A 20,404-nucleotide genomic window follows, 5' to 3' on the forward strand; every position below is an offset into this window, starting at 1 on the left:
AGTGCTTACTTAGCATGCATGAAGCCCTGGTTTCAATTCCTCAGTACCACATAAACAGAAAAAGCTGGAAGTGGCACTGTGGCTCAAGTGGTAGAGCGCTAGCCTTGAGTAAAAGAAGCTCATGGACAGTCCCCAGGACCTAAGTTCAAGCCCCATGACTGGCAAAAAAAAAATAGGAAGGCAGGAAGGCAGGAAAGCAGGAAGAAGGAAGGCAGGAAGGAAGGCAGGAAGGAAGGCAGGAAGGAAAAGCGTGAGAGAAAGAGAAAGAGGGAGGAGGGAGGTCAGATCAGGGAAGGGAAGGGAAGGGAAGGGAAGGGAAAGGAAAGGGAAGAAAAATTAGAAATTGCTGCTGTGTTCCCAGACACAGAGTTGTTAGAGAAGACCACATGTAACTGGGAAAAAAAATGAACTTATCCAAACTATATTAAAAAAAACTTCTGCCAATCAGTTATACAGACAACTTGATATAAATAAGTAGCAAACCACTTGAATAGGCATCTCTCAAAAAAGGATACCCACAAAATATGCAAATAATCCTTAAACTCAGTAAAAGTCAAGCAAAATGTTCACTAAAAATATACTATGCTATCACTATACTTCTTTCAAAAGGAATAAAAATTTAGGTGTTGGCCCATCTAAGTACTGGCAGGCATATGGACCTCCTAAACCTCTCCTGAATTTCTGGTGAGGGTTTCAACAGCATAGTCATTGTACGAACGTGTTAACCATACCCATCCTCTATGAACTAGCAGTTGTACTTCCAGATATATATTTGATGGAAAAAGCCTGCATGTATGCACTGGAAGACAGGTACAAAAGTGCTTCTAATAGCACAGTTTGCAATCGCCCTAAAACAAAATCTACCTTACTATTCATCAAGCAAAGGCAAGATAGATTAGAACAGATACTCAGAATGAAATACTACACAGCAGAGAATAAACTGCTGCCATACAAAACAAGATGGGAGGATCTCACAAATATGTTGAGCCAAAGAAGCCAAACTTGAAAAAAAATACAGAATATATTGTTCCATTTATATATGATTACACTCTTGGAGGGGCAGGCATGGTGGCTTACACTTGTTACCTCGGCTACTTGGGAGGCAGAGGATCATAGTTTGAATCCAGCCTGAGCCAAAAAAAAAAAAAAAAAAAAGACAAGAAAAAGGACTCCATTTCAATCATTTCAATGAGCTAGGAATGGTGGTTCACATGTCGGATTCCAGAGCTGCAGGACTCAGAGATAGGAGAATCATAATATAAGACCAGCCTCAGGCAAAAATCTTAAGACAGGGCTGGGAACAAGGCCTAAATGATAGATCACATGCCTAGCAAATGTGAGGCCCTGAATCAATATCTAGTACTAGCCAAAGTTCTGGAAAGGAAAAATGAATCTATACACAAGTAAGTGTCTTCAGGAATGTGGGTCCTCTCATGCTTGTAAACCAAGGTGATGGTTGTATGGATGAGCTCACTGTGATGTTGCCGGAGCTAGAGTCACGTAAAAAGTGGACACAAGAGGAGCCTCTGTCACTGTATTTTATCACTGACAACGTTTGGGCACTCAATGCAAAATGATACTAAAAAGCAGACTGACTGTCTCCATCCTATTTGAACTCGCTATGGACAATGAACCTCCTTATTGTGCAAAGTTGGGTGAACTACTTTCACATTCTCCCACTACATCCAACACTACATTTAGGATTTGTGTAATTCTCCTATACGCATGCTACCTTTCGATAAAAATGTTCACTTTACATTTTTAATGGAAGCAATGAAAAGACCTATCACTTCTAAATCAGAAAATATTAATATAAAAGACTGACCCAAATTCATTTCATGACAGAAGTTAACTATGAGGAAGGAGGAAAATTAATCTTCGATTTTCCTCTGTGTGTGTGTGTGTGTGTGTGTGTGCGTCTTGTTAAAGTCTGACTCAGAAGATATATATAAATCATTCCTTCAAGAAGGATAATGAAGGTAAATCTAAAACATCCTAAGTACAGGTACAAAGAAAAGGTTTTACCCAAAGATGAAAGAAAGGTTAACAAAACAGCTGTCATAACCTATTTTGTCATCCTCCCAAAAAGAGGCTTTTGGGGGATCCCAAGGCACAGGTAGAAAAGGAAGAGAAGCTTAAACAAAGGAATGTTCTGAAGGAGAAGAACTGTGTCTGCTGACTGCTCAGCCGGGTCTGTGTTCACAAGATCACAGATCACAAGACCTGAGGCTGGCCCTGTGGAATGTGCTTCTGGAAATGCCTCTGATTTGGGAGAGCCTTTTGGCTCAGCCTTTTGGGTGGGTGGTACCACAAGAGTGGAATGGTGATCAGGGAGACTCAGTGGCCATGGAGTAAATATGGCAATTCTTACCTTCATGGAACTTTGTAGTTCTCAAGACATACAAACAAGACTTGTGGTGTTACTCCTCAAGTGTCTATAGGATGTTTCTCCCTGTTCCTCATAATAAAATCATAAACATCTGGGCATTGGTTATTCATACCTACAATCCTAGCTACTCAGAAGGCTGAGATCTGATTAAGATTTGAAACAAGTCCAGGCAGGAAAGTCCATGAAGCTGTATCTCTAGTTAACCAGCAAAATGTCAGACTGGAGGTATGACTCAAGTGATAAAGCTCCAGGCAAATAAGCAAGCTAAGTCAGCATGAAGCCCTTAGTTCAAGCCCTAGTACCAGACCCAAAAACAAACAAACAAACAAACAAACCTCTAAACTCTTAATACAAAATTTAGAGGAATGAAAACTTACCTATAGGTCATCATATTTAATATTTTAATAATACTTACATCCTACACACTCAGTTATCTCCTGTTAAGTTATAATCGAGTTAAATACAGAATTTCGCATAGCAAAGTTTATTATGCCTACTTTAAAGGTACATAAGCCAAGCTCCAAGAAGCAGAACAACTTCCAGTGGTGTTCTCTTTTGATGCTAAGAGGTAGCTAGGCTAGTTATCTTTAGCCTCCTAGTTGATGAGCTCGAGCCTACAGCATGAATTAAGTAGAGCCCAAATCTTCTGAAGCCAAACCTACGCATTTAATCTACTCTAATCAAACAGAGCTGTTAGCAGGACAAGAGTTGATCAGGACTGAGGGAAGTGACTCCTACAAGAAGGGGGTACTTCTCACATATAAATTGACATGCCTCAGGATACAGCTAAGCAAGCAAGCAGAGGGGCACTCGCTAACCGCATACATCCCCAAAGACAGTGGGGATTCCAACATCAAAGCTGTTAACTTTCTCAGGTCAGACTTTGCCAAATATCTGCAATCTATTTTTCCTCACATTTTTCCACAGGCCAAAAGCACAATGACCTTTGCATATAAGATGCAGGTCTAAGCTCTAGAAAAAGATCGATGAATATCTAGGTCTATAAAACCACACAGAATTTTTTTTCTTTCTTCTCTCTCTCAAATGTCCACTCTGAGATGCCAGCAACTCCTGCTCATAGGTCTAGGGAACTCTAAGTAGGAAGCCCAGGGTCATAAAGAGCTTGTCATCGATTCTGCCTCCCGTTAATGAAGTCCCTAGGCTGGGAGAGCTATTAAATTTCAGTGCTAAGTATTAGTACCTTTTCCTGATTGTAGTGACTCAACAGTCCCCAGTGAGGGTGAATCACAGGAAGAGTTGGAGAGCCAAATGTGGCCCTGGGGTTCCGGCAGTCATGTTCACGGACATCACCTGGCATTCACACCAGCCAAGCAGCTGGGCCCTCAGAGTACATGTCAGCAGCATCCCATCTGCTCCTTGCAGCCAGGGTTGTTTGGGTCTTGTCCTCAAAGCCAGGACACATCAAGGTTGAGGCCGTTCTTCACACAGACAAAGAAAGGGAAGATGTCAGGGACCATGGGAAATTATTAAAGGTATGTCCTGAAAGTCCTCCACGAATATTCTAATTCAAGGGGGAGAGACAAAAAGCATTAGTGGGAAAGCTGAAAGATGAAAGAGCTGAATTAAAGATTAAGCAACAAAGGAAATGACCTAAATGGTCTTTGGGTAATGGGGTTTACTAGAGAATAGGAGGAAAGAGAATGAGACTTTTATAACATGGTACAGCTTGCCAGGGAAGAGGTAGTTTTTTAATGAGCTATACCCACCCTCACATGGCATTTGGAATAATGATCTCTGGATCTACTTCTTAAAGGCATAGCCCACTTGCAGGCCAAGAGTGGACAACTGCTCTCAAATGCCCCAAATGACAAACAATATAGTAAGGACTGGAAAAAAAGCCCAGCCAGGAGCTTGTTTTCCAAGGCTTCACCTAGTGGAGGCACATGGATCCTAGGAAAAACGCTGTTGGAATAGAGGCACAGAAAATAGCCAGAGCAGCCCCAGGAGCAGCAGGAGCAGACCAACAGCATCAGATCCACCCAGCCCTTTGGGGAAGTAAAATTCCAACATGCGGTGGAAAATGCCATCTTAGATGCAAGCTTAAAGTTTTTCTTCTGTAGTGGACTGAAGTGTTTTGTGTCCCTCTACCCGCCCCCACACACTTTCCTTTGTAGACTATTACAAATGTAAGGAAAACCATAGCTTATTTTGAGAAAAAAACATATAGGAAATAAATATATACATATAAACATATATATATGTATATATGAAACGTAACAGAAGAAAGGCAATCCTAGAATCAGTGAACCTGAGTTCATCCTCAGTTTGAAGACTGCACAGGGTAACTTTGGGCAAGTGATGACTTCCCTCCTGTACATGACTTCCTCATCAATAAAATGATTGATCGGGCTTGAAATATGGCTCAGTGGTAGAGTTATTGCCTAGCATGCATGAAGCCCTGGGTTGGATTCCTCAGTACTACATAAACAGAAAACACAGGAAATGGTGCTAGGGCTCAAGTGGTAGAGTGCTAGCCTTGAGCAAAAGAAGCTCAGGGACAGTACCTAGGCCCTGAGTTCAAGCCCCAGGACTGGCAAATAAATAAATACATAAATACATAATAAAGATTAATTTAAAAGATAAAAATAAAATTAATTAATTAAATGACTGATGGCTCCCAGCAGAAAGTCCGTGGCCTCGTTGTCATAATAGGACTTCACAATATCACAAATCTCCAAACCCCTAATAGAAAGCATATGGTTTTTTCCTACCAACATACCAACAGTATACAGAGGGTATACCCCACCTTCTTGTCATGGATTTCTGGGGATTCTGCATCAAGTAGCTGTGTTCACTGGCTGTCCCCAGAAAGATGCAGCCAAGCTCTTGGAAGAAAGGTGCTGTGCCTAGTGTGCACCACTCAAGTAGTAGAAATAGCCTGCTAGGAAAGTCCTCCAGAGAGAGATGGGAGGGGACATAAATGTAAACAAAAACGAAAACAAAAACACCACTGCTTCTCAAAGCTGAAGGTGGCCTCAGAGGCCAAATGAAGACACTGACAGTAAGCGAGCTGTAGCTTCCCATTTCTTCATTATCCAAGGAGAGGCATGACTGTATTCTAGCTTTGTGTTTTAGTCTTCTATTATGTGTAACAAACAGCTACAGACTCCACAGCTAGAACAAGTCCCAGAGTTTCACAGATCAGAAATCCAAGTCAACCACAAGACAGGGTCTTCATATGGGTTATCAAAAGGCCAAAAACCCATGTATTAGCCAAGGAAAGCTTTTTACCTATACAGAGGTTGGTATCATTAGGCTAGGCTCACCTGATAGTGCCCTGTATTAAGATAAAGTGTCTAATAACATTAATTATATCTGCAAACCCTCAACCACAGGAATAATACCAGGGATGAAGGCCATAGCCATCTTAAAACTTCTGATCCACATACTCCATCATAGTTATTATCTTTCTAATAATTTTCTCATTTTTTATGTGCCAGTACTAGAGCTTGAACTCAGGGCCTGGGCACTATCCTTCCAGTTTTTTTGCTCAAGACTAACATCCTTCCACTTGAGCCATAGCTCTATTTTCAGTTTTTGGTGATTCATTGGGGATAAGAGTTTTGCAGACTTTCTTAGCTGGGCTAGCTTCAGCCATGATCCTCATATCTCAGCCTCCGGAGTAGCTAGAATTACAGGCAGGAGCCACCAGTGCCTGGCACCTTTCTTATATGAGAGTCAGGATGACTTACTTTAGTTAGCCTTAACATCATCATGATGTATTGTCAGTGTTTCTAAGTATCAGTACAGTTACTTGTTAAATAAGTGTAAAATATCATTATGTGCAGGTAAAGGAGCGAAGTAAATATCTCTGGGCTGTAGGAAAGACAAATTTTTACCTCCACCAAGACCCTAAACAACACTGATGGCAGCAAGAAATTCACTATTAAGACTTTGGGATTACATTTGTCAAAGTATTTTCTGCAGAACATGAATCCTCCCGGAAGTACTTTAATAAAGAGGCTGCATGGTCAATAAGTTTCTAAAACACTGTATTGCATATCCTCACCTTTGTCTACCCTGGTTCTTCAACCGCTGTAGTAACTTACAATGCACAGTAACATATGAACACACTGGAAATACCTGCAGTTCAAAATGGTGTTGGCCACAAAGGCTTCCCACACTTTTATTTTCTTAATCCATTCACTCCTTTCACAACTAAATTACAATCAAGTGGGAATACATAAATTATTTTATTACCTACTGTACTGTCAGTGCCCAGAATACAGCCACATAGTCGATTAATAAGTGAAGGAGTGAGTCAGAATTTCAGTGCACATGTTAGAAATTGCTAATTTCTAGAATCACCATCTGAGCAAGTCCAGACCATGAAGTCTAGTCTGATTCAAAGATGGAAGAGATTTTGTCATGTACTCCATTAGTGTTTTTGTCATTGAGATTGACTTCTGGGCCCAGCATTAGTGGTTTACATCTGTAATCCTAGCTATTTTAGAGGCTAAGGTCTGAGGATCAAAGTTCAAAGCCAATCCAGGTAGTAAAGTCCATGAGACTTTTTTTTTTTTTTTTTTTTGTCGGTCGTGGGACTTGAACTCTGAGCCTGGGCGCTGTCCCTCAGCTCTTCAGCTCAAGGAGAGCACTCTACCACTTGAGCTACAGCGCCACTTCCGGTTTTCTGGTGGTTTATTGGAGATAGGAGTCTCACGGTCTCTCCTGCCCGGGCTGGCTTTGAACTGCGATCCTCAGATCTCAGCCTCCTGAATAGCTAGGATTACAGGCGTGAGCCACCGGCACCCGGCTTCCATGAGACTTTTATCTTCAACTAGCCAGCAAACAATAACAACAACAATTGGAAGTGGGGCTGTGACAAGACCACCAACCTTGAGCAAAAAAAAAGCTAAGGGCTAGCACCCAGGATGAGAGTTCAAGCCCAGTACCAGGACAGAAAGAGAGAGTAGGGGGACTTCTGGACTAGCAAATCAGACTTATTCACAAAACCAAGTCCAGGGGGCCCACGGGAGAGGGGCCAGGACCTAACACAGTCATAGAAGCAAACCCAACTTTGTACTTAGAGAAAGAGCACTGACCCATATGAGTTGAATACCTTCTTATCCACACCTGCCAATTAGGGCTCCTAACACTCATTCCTTTGGGTGAAGAACCAGACCACTGTAAATCAAGACTTCGAAAATGCAAACACTTTAGAAACACATATAAGCTGTTATCTGTTATTAACTCTATAGCAGGATTTTTTTTAATCTCTCTTCTAAGACTGAGATGAATTAGGAGGATAAACAGATAGGGCCCCTGAAGAAGAGTGATTTGAAAGCTTTAGCACTCCTAAGAAGCCCTAAGTGCAGCTTGTTAAAATAAAAGCCCTACTGCAGAGATTCAACAAGTCTAGAGCAGAGCCCAGGGATTCTTCTTTCAGCCCTCTTGGGAAAAATTGTTCAACCAGAATTTATCTGGGCTTTCCTCTCTGCCACTAAAGAGGGACAAAGAAAGATCTTTCTGAGTCTGATTTAAGTGTCTGCCTAGCTCTCCCCCCACACACACCAGACTGAACTTGAACCCTGACATTTCATACTTATCCATTACAAATGTACTAGGCAACTTCTAATTACATATTTCTCCCTGCCCCTTGTTTTGCTTGATAATCTCATGAACCATTAAAGGTGGTAGACTTTAATCAATTCAGTTTGACATCATTTATGTCCCTATTTATAGACTTTGGGATAGTGATACTAAAGTAGAAATGTACTCATGTTTTCATTGTTTTCTTTGCTATGAAGATTTTTTAACATTGTAAAATTAAACCAACTCATTTGGAGTGGGTTGTTTTGTTTTTTGCATTCTAGCAACAATTACTTTTTCTGATTACTAGACAGAATAGTGTCGATGGATGATGATGATCATTATGATGATCCTTTAAAAAGTCTGAATTGTTGCCACGACTGCCCCTCTTCAAGCTCCGTGTGTGTGTGTGTGTGTGCGCGCGCGCGCACGCACACACATGTTAGTGCTTAAACTCAGGGTCTTGCATTCTCACTTGGCTTTTTTTATTCACAGCTGGTACTCTATCACTTGAGCCACACCTCCACTTCTAGCTTTTTGCTGGTTAATCAGAGATAAAGAGTCTCATGAATTTTTCTCTGCTGGGATGGCTTTGAATCTGGATCCTCATAGGTTCCTATGGTCCTGGGGCTTGAACTGAGGACCCAAGTGCTGTCCCTGACCCTCTATGTGCTCAAGCTTAGCACTTTACCACTGGAGCTGCATCACCACTCTGGCTTTTCCTGAGTTGTTTATTGGAGATGAGTCTCACCCAAAGGATGAAGGGGAAACCAATGCAACAAGGATACTCACAAGATAATATGTTGAAAATGATCTGTACAACTTAGAGGGAAGGGGGGCTGAGGGGAGGGAAAGTGGGAGAAAAATGAGGGAGGGGGTGACAAGTGTGACAAGAAATATATTCACTACCTTACTTATGTAACTGTAACTCCTCTGCATATCACCTTGACAATAAAATTAAAACAATTAAAACCTTAAAAAAAGTGTCTCACTGACTTCTCTTCCCAGACTGTCTTCAAACCACAATCTTCACATCTCAGCCTCCTGAGTAGAAATGTTACAGTGTTGATAAAGCTTTTCCTGAATATTCCAGGTATAATTACACCTTCTAATCTCTCACTTTTGTCCCAAGGCATTGGATGCCTGTGTTTAGTATGATGGCTAAAACCAAGATGGACCAATAGGAGTTCAAATCACAGTTTGCCCCTCACTTCTTCTGGGTCTTTCACGAATTACAGTGGCTACTATTACTGCCCATTTGCCTTCATTCTTGGACCCAAGATACCTGCAGCAGATGAAAGAGGTGTTTCTCCTATCTTTTCCAAAGCTTTACTTTTATTGGTGCTTTTGGTATATCTAGTCAGCCATTCCACAGTAAGAATCCAGAAGCCATCAAAATACAAAATACTGGCTTGGGTTCAAAAACTTAGTCAACTTTTAAAATTTTTGTTCAGATTGAGGAAAAATCCTTTTTGTTTTACTACTTCCAAAGCAATTTTAAGCTGGCATAAAATAATTTTAAAAAGCTACATCTCAGAACTTTGAAAAAAATCAAAGTTGGAATGAAATAATGGAAATTTCCATGCTAAAAACAATTTTATACTCTGATGTCTATGTGACTCTGTGTATGTGTGTGTGTGTGTGTGTGTGTGTGTGTGTGTGTGTGTGTGTGTGTGTGTGTGTGTGTGTGTGTGTGTGTGTATCTGTTTGTGTGTTGGTCTTAGGGCTTGAACTTAGGGCATGGGCACTGTCCTTGAGAGCTTTTTTGCTATGGATAGTGGTCTACCACTTGAGCAACAGAGCCACTTCCTGTTTTCTGAGTGGTTTATTGAAGATGAGTCTCATGGGCTTTTCTGCCTGGGCTTGCTTTGAACCATGATCCTCAGATCTCAGCTTCCTTAGCAGCTAGTATTACAGGTGTGAGCCACTAGTACCCTGCTTTACTTCTTGATTTTTGATGGTTAATTAGAGATCAGAGTCAGGGATGACTTTGAACCACAATCCTTAGATCTCAGCCTCCTGAGAAGCTATTACAGGCATGAGCCAACAATGCACATGCGTGTGCACGCACGTACACACACACACACAGAAGTCTCATGGACTTTCCTGCCTAGGCTTCCTGAGTAGCTAGAATTATAGGAATGAGCGAGCTTCCAATGCCCGGCCTAGCATTTATTTCTGATTCCATCTCAAACTTCACTAAAATGGCAATAAAGGAATAACAGGTTCACAAAGACAAAGAGAGCAGAACTGGAAAATTTTTTGAAGATGAAGAGCAAATCACAAGTTCTTTAAATTCTGACCTGCTTAAAGATTTGTCTGCTTACCCTGCTAGAATGAGAGAAACCATCAAATAGCATGCTAATTCCCAATGCAAACACACAGGAACTGAACTTGAGCATCTTGTGCATCATGAAATCATAAAGAAGCTCACAGAAACCAGGAGATGCCATCCGTTGCATTCCTAAGTGACTATCTATGATAACCTTCTGTCTGGCTACAGGCATGAGCATGGCAGCACTTACTATTGGCAATAACAATGCTTGAGCTTCACTAACTTCAGCAGGAAGTACCTAGTTCACCCGTGGCAAGCACTTACTGGGCAATGGCTTTGCAAGCACTATTACCCACAGTCCTTGCAGCAACCCTATGAAGCAGAGGCTATCATTATTGTCCTCCATCTTCCCAGCTCAGGAAACTGAGGCTGAGAGAGGTGAAGTTCAAACCTCACCTCAAATCATCAGACTAGAAAATCACAGAATCCATAATTTTATTAACTTCAAAATGTATGCTGTTAGCTACTACACTTGCACTTCTCATGCATTTAATAGGGGGAAAAACACCCTGCAGAGTATCTGGTTCCTGTTGAGTGCTCCTGGGAAATGTGGGAGGAGATGTCAGTCACCAAGGAAATGACGCTTTCCTGACACACTCATTGCTTGCCTCCCGGTAAGTTCTGCCAGATAAATGCTTCCTGGTTTTCCTGTGCTCCAGTTCTGTCTTCCACTCAGTATGACTGCACAGGGATATAGTGAAAAAAAATAGCCTGCAGGGAAAATGTTACAACGATCTTCATAATTTAAGAAAATGCCTTCTAAAGATTCGTTTAAGGCCATTCAGTGGTGCAACCAAGAGCAGATAGCTCTTGGGAGAGCTTGGCCACAGTGTTTAACGACACCCAGGTGACCGCCTACCTGTAACTAATGGGAGACAGAGGCATACGAGTTCTGTCCCCTGGAATATTTGATTCCTTGGGGATTTCAAGTGATTGTGCTTGTGTCAGAAGATCATTGTAGCAAAGTATCTGTGTGGACAGCTTGGGTTATATACTAGTCCATATTGTGTGACTCTAATAAAATAACTGCGGCTGAGTACTTTATAAAGGAAAGAGATTTATACAGCTCGCAGTTTGGGGGAATTCAAAAGCAGGATGCCAGCATGTGTTTTGCTCTGGTGAGGGCTTCAGAGTGGGTGGCATCACAATGGTAGGACAGCATGCAGAAGTGACCCCACAGCAAAACAGAAAGAGACCAGGGAGGGATCAACCGCACTCTTTTCATAGCAACCTGTTTCAATGGGACAAATCCGCTCCTTCCAGATCTGATCCACCGTTAGACTACAGATGGAAGTTTAGACTGCCCCCCCCATAACAAGGCACATCCAGATGACAGCAGGTGATATACCTGGTCCTCTGGTCCCCTCAGTCCTTCCATTTACAACCACCTTCAAAGCCAATAACCACATTCTCTACTCTCAGCCTGGAGAAAGAAACATTTCCTTGACAGCATTTGCAAATCATGTCTTGTTTTTCTCCTCTAGAATAATTCACACCCCAAAAAGTTCTCCCATATGTCAAAGCTGGTCTCCTCACTTGGCTCAGGGTTGGGAGGAAAGACCATGGTAACAGAGCTAGTTTGAAAACTGGGGCACGTAAATATTGTAATGGCCTCTTCTTGGTAGAATGCTCAAGGAATTTCTGTTCCTGTGGGCTTCGCCTCATTTCCAAAGAGCATATGATTTTGTGTTAAGTATCAGGTTTGACATGAAAAATAGAGCAATGGACCTGAACTATAGCTTGATGTCTTGGATCTTGATCATATTAACAGCTTAACTATTATTGCACATTATGCTGTATCTTTACAAATTATCTTTCCCCCAACTCTGGGGATACAGGAAGATATATTACCTTGCTGTGTAAACTTCAACTGTCCTGTAGGTGCTGGTGTACATCCTCTTTCTGTTTCACTCCACTGTGGTTCCAGGGGGGGAGAAGCTGGCGTCAGGAAGGTACATCTATTGAGCTGAAGTGAAAGAGGTAAGATCGTGTCATGATACAACAATGTGATTGGTCTTTACCTCCCTGGGCCTCTTAGACCAAGAAGCTTCTAAGCACAGCAAATTGCTTACAAAGCAAGTCTCTGGATAGACTCTGATGGCTCATGCCTGTAATCCTAGCTACTCAGAAGGCTGAGATCTGAGGATTGAAGTCTAAAGGAAGTCTGGGCAGGAAAGTCTGTAAGACTCTCTTCTCCAATTAAGCTCCAGGAAACAGAAGTGGAGCTTTGGCTCAAAGTGGTAGAGCACTAACATTGAGCATAAGAGCTAAGTTCAAGCTGAGTTCAAGCCTCACAACTCTCACACACACACACACACACACACACACACACACACACACACACACACACACACACACACACACACACACACACAGTTAACATGTTTAACATAAGCAATAACAAAGCAATAATATGAACATTTCAGATTTGTTGAAAGACAGCTGTCTTTAGTGGAAACTGGAGGGTATTATGAGAAAAACAATCAATCAAGTATCCATAGTCCAGCTCTGAATGTTGTGTATCCTGAGTGTGCACATTGTTCCCCCAGCGTGAATCCAGGTTATATGGTTCTTCTTAGAACAATAGACCCGTAGACACCAAGCATCTACTGCAGTCAGGAGTGAGCTTGCTGGGCTCTGTGCATGCACCTGGCTCTGAGTGTTTCTGATCACCATGATCATCCCACAACAAGATCTTGGCTAGGTGAAGACTGAGTGAAGAGCACTAGGGCATGAATCCACGGCTCCACAGCAGGCTCACCAATTAAGTTTAGCTTTACCTGCAATGAGCTGAGAGGTGACACAACTTCATAGTGAAGGGCATGGGCTAGGTGATACATCCCTGCTTGAATTCCAAGTCCAACATCTCTGGGTTGTGTAAATTAGAATTAGTCATGATTATCTAATTCATAGAGCTCTTTGGGGGATTAAATGAAGTAATGCATGTAAAGCTACTTAGTACAGTGTCATGGTAAGTAATTAATGTTTTCTAAAAATGCACAGAAAAGTTTTCACTTTGCATAACTTTAGAAATCATTTAGAGGATTAAAAAACACAGAGGATCATGGGAGAACATCATTAACGTGAAGGTGGAATGAGGAGAGGTCTGTGAAGAAGAAATAAATTGTGGCGAAAAGATGATCTTCAATTCCTCATGCTTACCCCTCCATCTTGCAAACACTGAGGAAGGCTCTTTCTCGTGGCTTCAGAAGAGATCAGCTCTCCTTATCCTCCCTCCCCTTGATAGAGGGGGAGCCAGGGAGGAAAGAAAGATGCTCAAGCAGACAATTCGCAAAGGAGAATTGAGCCAAGAAAAAGAGAGGCCTCTGCATCCTTGATGAGCTACCAAGATCCTTCTCATTGCAGCCACCAGCCTGCCAATAACCATGACAGCCGGGATTACATAGAAAAGTTGACTTTTGTCATTAGACAGTAGAAGAAAGACACTACTGCTTCCCTGAGTGTCCACGTACTCAGGCAGGGGTGTCAGGTCATGGTGTTTACAAATCGACCTCTATGCAAACCTCCTAGTGTCCTTAGGCCAACTCGTTGCTGAATATCACTCAGGGAAGAGAAATTTTCTCTCACCTTTGGTAAAGAAAAAGAAAAAAAAGGAGGGGAAAAAAATCAATAAAATAATTTCCAATCCGTTCCTTACACTCGATGCCCCACCGATCAGAGTAAGTCAAGAACAGACGCATTCACTCTGAGAGAAAACGGCTTTTAGAAATAAGATTGGATCTAGTTGGCTGAGCAATCATTATGCTTGAAATTCTCTGTGCCATATTTGCCAGTCAATAGAGCACACAGGGATGCGGACCACAGCCTCTCCTTCCACACCAGCTTCCTGACTTCATTCATCTGCAATTGCTCTCACAAAAACATCAAACCATTCAGCGACTTCAGGGAAAAGCCTCATTTCCATCAAAATGAGGCAACAACTAGTTTGTAACAAAATAAGAGAGATTCCCCTTGGAACTGGTTCTTCACCAGAGCTTCTCAATTGGTAATTGTTATCTTTTCCTAAAAAGAAAATGTTAATCAAAGCTTAGTTCCTGTTAGTCTCCATCTTACCTAGCCCTGTACACCCAGTGGTAGAGTCCAGCCTCTGAGCCAGCCCTGACTCACTCTCAGTGGACAGCATGTTGATCAGAGGTAGTGGTCCAAGTTTAGTAATGAGCTGGGCCCTTTGTGTCCTATTCAGAATTGTCCTATTCGCTACCTGACTTTAAGATTGCCATTGTATTGGATACTGTAGGAATCCTTTTTCAGAAATCTGTGTTCTAATGAGTCTACATCTTGGTCCTAGCTCCACCCTTTCCAGGTTTGCCTTTCCCCAGTCCTGAAGGCATCTATCTTCTGTATCTTTTTGATTATTAGAAATTTTTGAGTCTAGTGCCAATGGCTCATGCCTGTAACCCTAGCTATTCAGGAAGCTGAGAACTGAGGATCAGAGTTTAAAACTAGCCCAGGCAGAAAAGCCAGAAATGTTTGGGTTGTATATCATTTTATTATTTGTTTTGTTTCATTTTGTTGTTTTGTGGAGGGGGGGGGGTTGTGGGGCTTGAAGTCTGGGCTTGGGCGCTGTCCCTGTGCTCTTCAGCTCAAGGCGAGCGCTCTACTACTTGAGCCACAGCACCACTTCTGGTTTTCTGGTGGTTTATTGGAGATAAGAGTCTTACAGACTTTCATGCCTGGGCTGGCTTTGAACCAAGATCCTCAGATCTCAGCCTCCTGAGTAGCTAGGATTACAGGCATGAGCCACCGGAGCCTGGTTTGTTTTTTTGTTTTTTTGTTTGTTTTTTAACCAATACTGGGCTTAAACTCAGGGCTTCACACTTGAGGCATTTTGCTCAAGGTTGGCACTTTACCACTTGAGTCACAATTCTACTTCTAACATTTTTCTGGTTAATTGGAGATAAGAGTCTTACGGACTTTTCTGTCCAGGCTGGCTTCAAACCTTGATCCTCCCCTAGCCGTTCGCATACAGAGGCCAAAGGAGGTGATGCATAGGAGAGGAAGACAAAGGTTCAAGAACTATGGATAGATGACCACATAAAATAGTATTCGATGACACGAACTCCAAAAAAAAAAGGAAACAAGAGACCTCCTTCAGTTGCCATTGTTGCTGTTTTTGTTTTCTTCTCCTATTGTATTGTCTGTTAGTTTATTTTTATTTGGGAGGGTAACAGAGGGCACATAAAAGATGGAACAAGGATGAACAAATACAAGTGACACTCACTAGACACTATGTGGAAAATGAACTGGATATCTTGTGGGTGAGGATGGGAGGGAAAGATTGGGAGAGAGTGACAGAAGGGGAGACATGGTTCAGAAAGAATTGTACTGATAGTACCTGACTCATGTAACTGTAACCCCTCTGTATATCAACTCTGCCTAAAAACAAAACAAAACAAAAAACTTGATTCTCAGATCTCAGCCTCCACAGTAGCTAGGATTATGAGTGTGAACCACCAGTGCCCTGGTTTTGGTTTTCCTTGTTCTACCTAAAAAAAAAAAGTATAATCTCAGATTAAACATTTGAACTATAATCCATAGGCTATAGGACCTTGGGAAAATCACCAAATACCACCTAAGCCAGACTGCAATTGAAGGCGTGAAGACTATATCCCAGCAGATTTGAAGCTGACAGCATTCTGCAGTTTCCTGGCATAGTATTCACATCTGGTGCCCAGCCCAGGTCCTCTTTTCTAGGTTGGGCACCTCCCTCCCTTCCCTCTCCCCCTTCTTCCTTCCCCCCATCCTCTCCTTACCCTCTTTCCGTGGAGGAGTCAGGGCTGTGCTGTCTGCAGACACCCCCCCACTGCCCCCACCTTTGAAGAATCACCCCTCCAGTGCTCCATTCTCCTGGGCAGCCCTCCTCTAATGACTGACTGACCTGAGTGCAAAGTGTCAGCTCCTTGCTCCAAGGTGGGGCCACCTGTGTGATGCCATTTCTACTCCAGAGCATCCCATAGGACCCAGCCCAAGCTGAGTTCCAGTGAGGACCTCAGCCTTGCATCAGCCCTCAACCCCGAGGTTCTGCTTCTCATTGCCTCTCCTCAGGAAGGCATTCTCTTTCTAAATCCCTTGTATAAGTATCCCCAAGCCATCACTTAGGCAGTGCTTACAGGGAGCCTGACCCAAGACAGCTAAGATTCTGCATAGAAAAAGATCAGGGAAGCGTGAAGGCGGGAATACGAGTTACATGGCTGCTGTAACTTTCCCGTTAAGAAATGTTGGTTTGTTGTAACAAAATGAATACCAGGAAGCTGAAACATGTTCATGAAAGGAGAGGCCAACCAGAGGAGGAAGGGTGAGAAAATGCAGGCATTATAGTCAATGTAGATTAAGTGAAAACTGAACCACATCACTTGGGAGAGATGGGGAGAAGGATGGAAGGGGTGACACATTGATCAAGATTCATTGTACTTATGACCTGACTTCTGGAATTGAAACCGCTTAGTATAACCACTTAATAAAAGTAAAGTTTTACAAAAACATGCCTGTAATCCTAGCCACTCAGAAGGATGAGGTTTGAAGCCATAGGAAAATCTATGAGAGCCTTATATCCAATTAATCACCAAAAACCAAAAGACAAAAAACAAAACTAAAAGTAGAGCTATGGTTCAATAGTAAAATGCTAGCCTTGAGCACAAAAGCCCAGGTTCTTATAAGGTTCAGGCCCAGGACTGGCACAAAAAGAAGGAAGAAGGAAGGAAGGAAGGAAAGAAGGAAGGAAGGAAGGCAGATAGGCAGGCAGGCAGGCAGGCTCTCTGTTCTACTGAAATTTCCTGGCTGGGGAAGGTGCTATTCGTAGTCGCAATAAGCTCATTAACTCAGTTGCATATGCTATCCCCAATGTGGGTCAATCTGCCAGTGTATTTTTCACTCTAGCGAGGCTAGTGACCACAGAAAGAGCAAAGCAAAAAGAAAACACGCACACAAAAAAATACACACCAAAAAATTTTTTTACCAAGCAACCACATCAGAAAAACAGATCACATTTCAGTTCAATGGAACTTAAAATTGCTCTGGAGACCCAAAGCCAGGTCTCTGGACTTAGAATGCTGTTGATTACACATAGACCCTACAGGGATAAATCTGCCATCCAGAGCCTCCTGCTTCCTTCCAACTGCCCCAACAACTTTCCCTGGAGGCAGCATTTGTTAGAAGAATGTAACTTAAACATAATTTTGGCTTAGTGGTAGAGTGTTTGCTTCACATGCATGAAGCCCTAGGTTCGATTCCTCAGTACTACATGCATAGAAAAAGCCAGAAGTGGAGCTGTGGCTCAGGTAGTAGAATGCTAGCCTTGAGCAAAAGAAGAACAGGGACAATGCGTAGGCCCTGAGTTCAAGCCCCAGGACTGGCAAAACAAAAACAAATAACAAAAAAAAACTATAACCGGAAGGTAAACAGTCCACATCAAGGCATCAAAAATGGAGCCCAAAGCCAATGGGTCTTGAGTTTATCTATAATTTCAGTGAACATGGGAGTCCCTGCCTTTAAGTACATCAATGTTTCTTGAGCTGGTCTGTCAAGATACCCTCAGGAATTTGAAGTACTTGCTTTAAGAATACTTTCCCATTTTAATTTTTTATGATAAGCTTTAAAAGATTAATCGAAGTGGATTCTGTATCTCATGGAAAGCCACTGGTAACGGAACACTGCCATGAGAACTGAGTGTTACTATGATCATTGGCACACAGGGACTGCCCAGAACTGTAAGTGCTGTATGTGTTTTTAATATATGATCTCTCTCTCTCTCTCTCTCTGGACATTTATAGATGTGCTCTCATGAACCCAAGAATTTCCAAGTTGGGGGAAATACTTAACGCTGATACTTAACGCCGTTCCAACTGTAACATGATAGCAAGTGAGGCGCAGGCATCTGGCCTCTCTGCCATCTCTCACATGACAAAGCACTCCTGGTAAAGACTGAGGAGGACACCTGTGAGTGTTCAAACGCCATCAATGATCCCGTCCCAGAGCTGCTCCAAGTCTCGGTGGCTTCTATTATTGGATGTTTTAAATTAGGATTCCTATAAATAAGCAGTTACCATGGTTGGGTGCTGGTGGCTCAGATGCATCATCCTATCTACTCAGGAGGCTGAGATCTAGGATAAAGGTTCAAAGCCAGCTAAGAGAGATGAATCTGAAAAACTCTTATCTCCAACTAACCAGCAAAAAGCTGGATGTGGGGGTGTGGCTCAAGTAGTAGAGCTAAGCAAGGGCAAGAAGCCCTAACTTCAAGCCACTTTGAAGGGCTGGGGAGGTGGCTCAGTGGTAGAGCGCTTGCCTTGCATGCATGAGGCCCTGGGTTTGATTCCTCAGCACCACATAAACAAAAAGAAAAAAGCCAGAAGTGGTGCTGTGGCTCAAGTGGTAGAGCACTAGCCTTGAGCTGAAGAGCTGAGGGATAGCACCCAGGACCAGAGTTCAGGCCCCACGACTGACAAAAAAAAACAAAAAAACAAAAAAAAAAACAAGCCACTTTGAAGACAGTTAATAGTTTTTGTTTTATTTCTGGTAGGGTTCCTGGGAGATGTTTTCTAAACATCCCATGAAAGAATAACTCTGAGCCTGGGGTCAGTGGTTCATGCCTGTAATCCTAGCTACTCAGGAGGCGAGATCTGAGGTTCATGGTTCAAAGCCAGCCCAGGCAGGAAAGTCTGTGAGACTCTTATCTCCAATAAACCACCAGAAATCCAGGAGTGGCGCTGTGGTAGAGTGCTTACCTTGAGCTGAATTGCTAAGGGACAGCGCCCAGACCCAGAGTTCAAGCTCCATGACCAACAATAAAAAAGAACTCTGAATTGAGTCACTGAGGTGGTCCCTCTAGTTTACAGGAAAATGGGGAAAGGGCCAGATTATAACAACCATTAGATCATAAGGCAAAAGTAACTATACCATAAATGCAAAGGCTGTTTATCTCTGGAGGAGGGATGAGTTGACAGAAGAGCAGAACACTTGCAACATTCTAGGATCAAGGATAATGTTTCTTTTTTATTCATGTGCATGCATGTATGTGCATGTGCATGTGTACATGTTTGTGTGTGTGTGTGTGTATGTGTGTGTGTGTGCCACTTCTGGGGCTTGCACTCAGGGCCATGGCACTGTCCCTGAGCTTTTTCACTCAATAGCATTCTACCACTTGAGCCACGGTCCCTCTTCTGGCTTTTTCTTCTTTTTCTTTTTGGTAGTTTATTGGAGATAAGATTCTCAACAACTTTCCTGTCTGCCCTGGCTTTGAACTATGATCCTCAGATCCCAGCCTCCTGAGTATCTAGGATTACAAGCAGCATGAGCTACCAGTACCTGACTTTTATTGTTTCTGTTATTTGTTTTGTTGGTGGTGGTCGTCGTGGGGCTTAAACTCTGGGCCTGGGCGCTGTCCCTCAGCTCTTCAGCTCAAGGCTAGTGCTCTACCACTTGAGCCACAGCACCACTTCTGGCTTTCTAGTGGTTTATTGGAAATAAGAATCTCACAGACTTTCCTGCCCTAGCTGGCTCTGCACCATGATCCTCAGATCTCAGCCTCCTGAGTAGCTAGGATTACAGGTGTGAACCACTGGTGCCCGACTGTTTCTATTATTTTTAAGTGGCTGTACAGTTCAATTCAACATGTCTGTTTCTGAGTGCAATGTATCTTGATCACTGTCACCCCCCTCCATCATTCTCCCTTCATCTATCCCTACCTCATCCATCCCTTGTTTCCTGATTCCATTTTCACATATGCACACTGATATGAACACTTCCTCTCTCCATTCATCTGAAGAGCAGTGTTTCCATCACTTCACCTAGGCCACAGATATATGAGTATGTCTTTTCAAACTATTCGCTACGCTACACATTCATGTTGCAGCAATAACAACTAAAATCAGTGACCACTCAGCTGTCCAAGGAAATATATGTCAGTATCACTACTACTAAGCAAGAAAAGTCCAAATTCCTAGTTTGCAAGCAGGCTAGCTGAGTAACCTTCGTAAAAATCACAATCCCTCTCCCAGCCTTAGTTTTCCCATAAGCAAAATGGTTACTGATATCACAGATTATTAGTTCTGCAGTGAATCAGTATATACGAAAGTGTTTCATTGCTCTGTAGAGTGGGTAGCATTTTAACA

General features: G+C 42.5%; 1 long non-coding RNA gene across 1 annotated transcript in view; it reads right to left on the reverse strand.

Moving 5' to 3' along the window:
• LOC138829167 (uncharacterized) overlaps window positions 1–20,404 on the reverse strand; it is a 161,304-nt gene that overhangs the window by 80,602 nt on the left and 60,298 nt on the right. The window contains exon 2 of the long non-coding RNA XR_011372499.1: window positions 12,129–12,243. This is a non-coding gene — a long non-coding RNA (uncharacterized lncRNA). The remainder of the gene's footprint in view (window positions 1–12,128; window positions 12,244–20,404) is intronic.

Source organism: Dipodomys merriami, unplaced genomic scaffold, assembly GCF_024711535.1.
Source record: "Dipodomys merriami isolate MVZ:Mamm:240054 unplaced genomic scaffold, mDipMer1.0.p SCAF_17, whole genome shotgun sequence".
Taxonomy (NCBI): Eukaryota; Metazoa; Chordata; class Mammalia; order Rodentia; family Heteromyidae; genus Dipodomys; species Dipodomys merriami.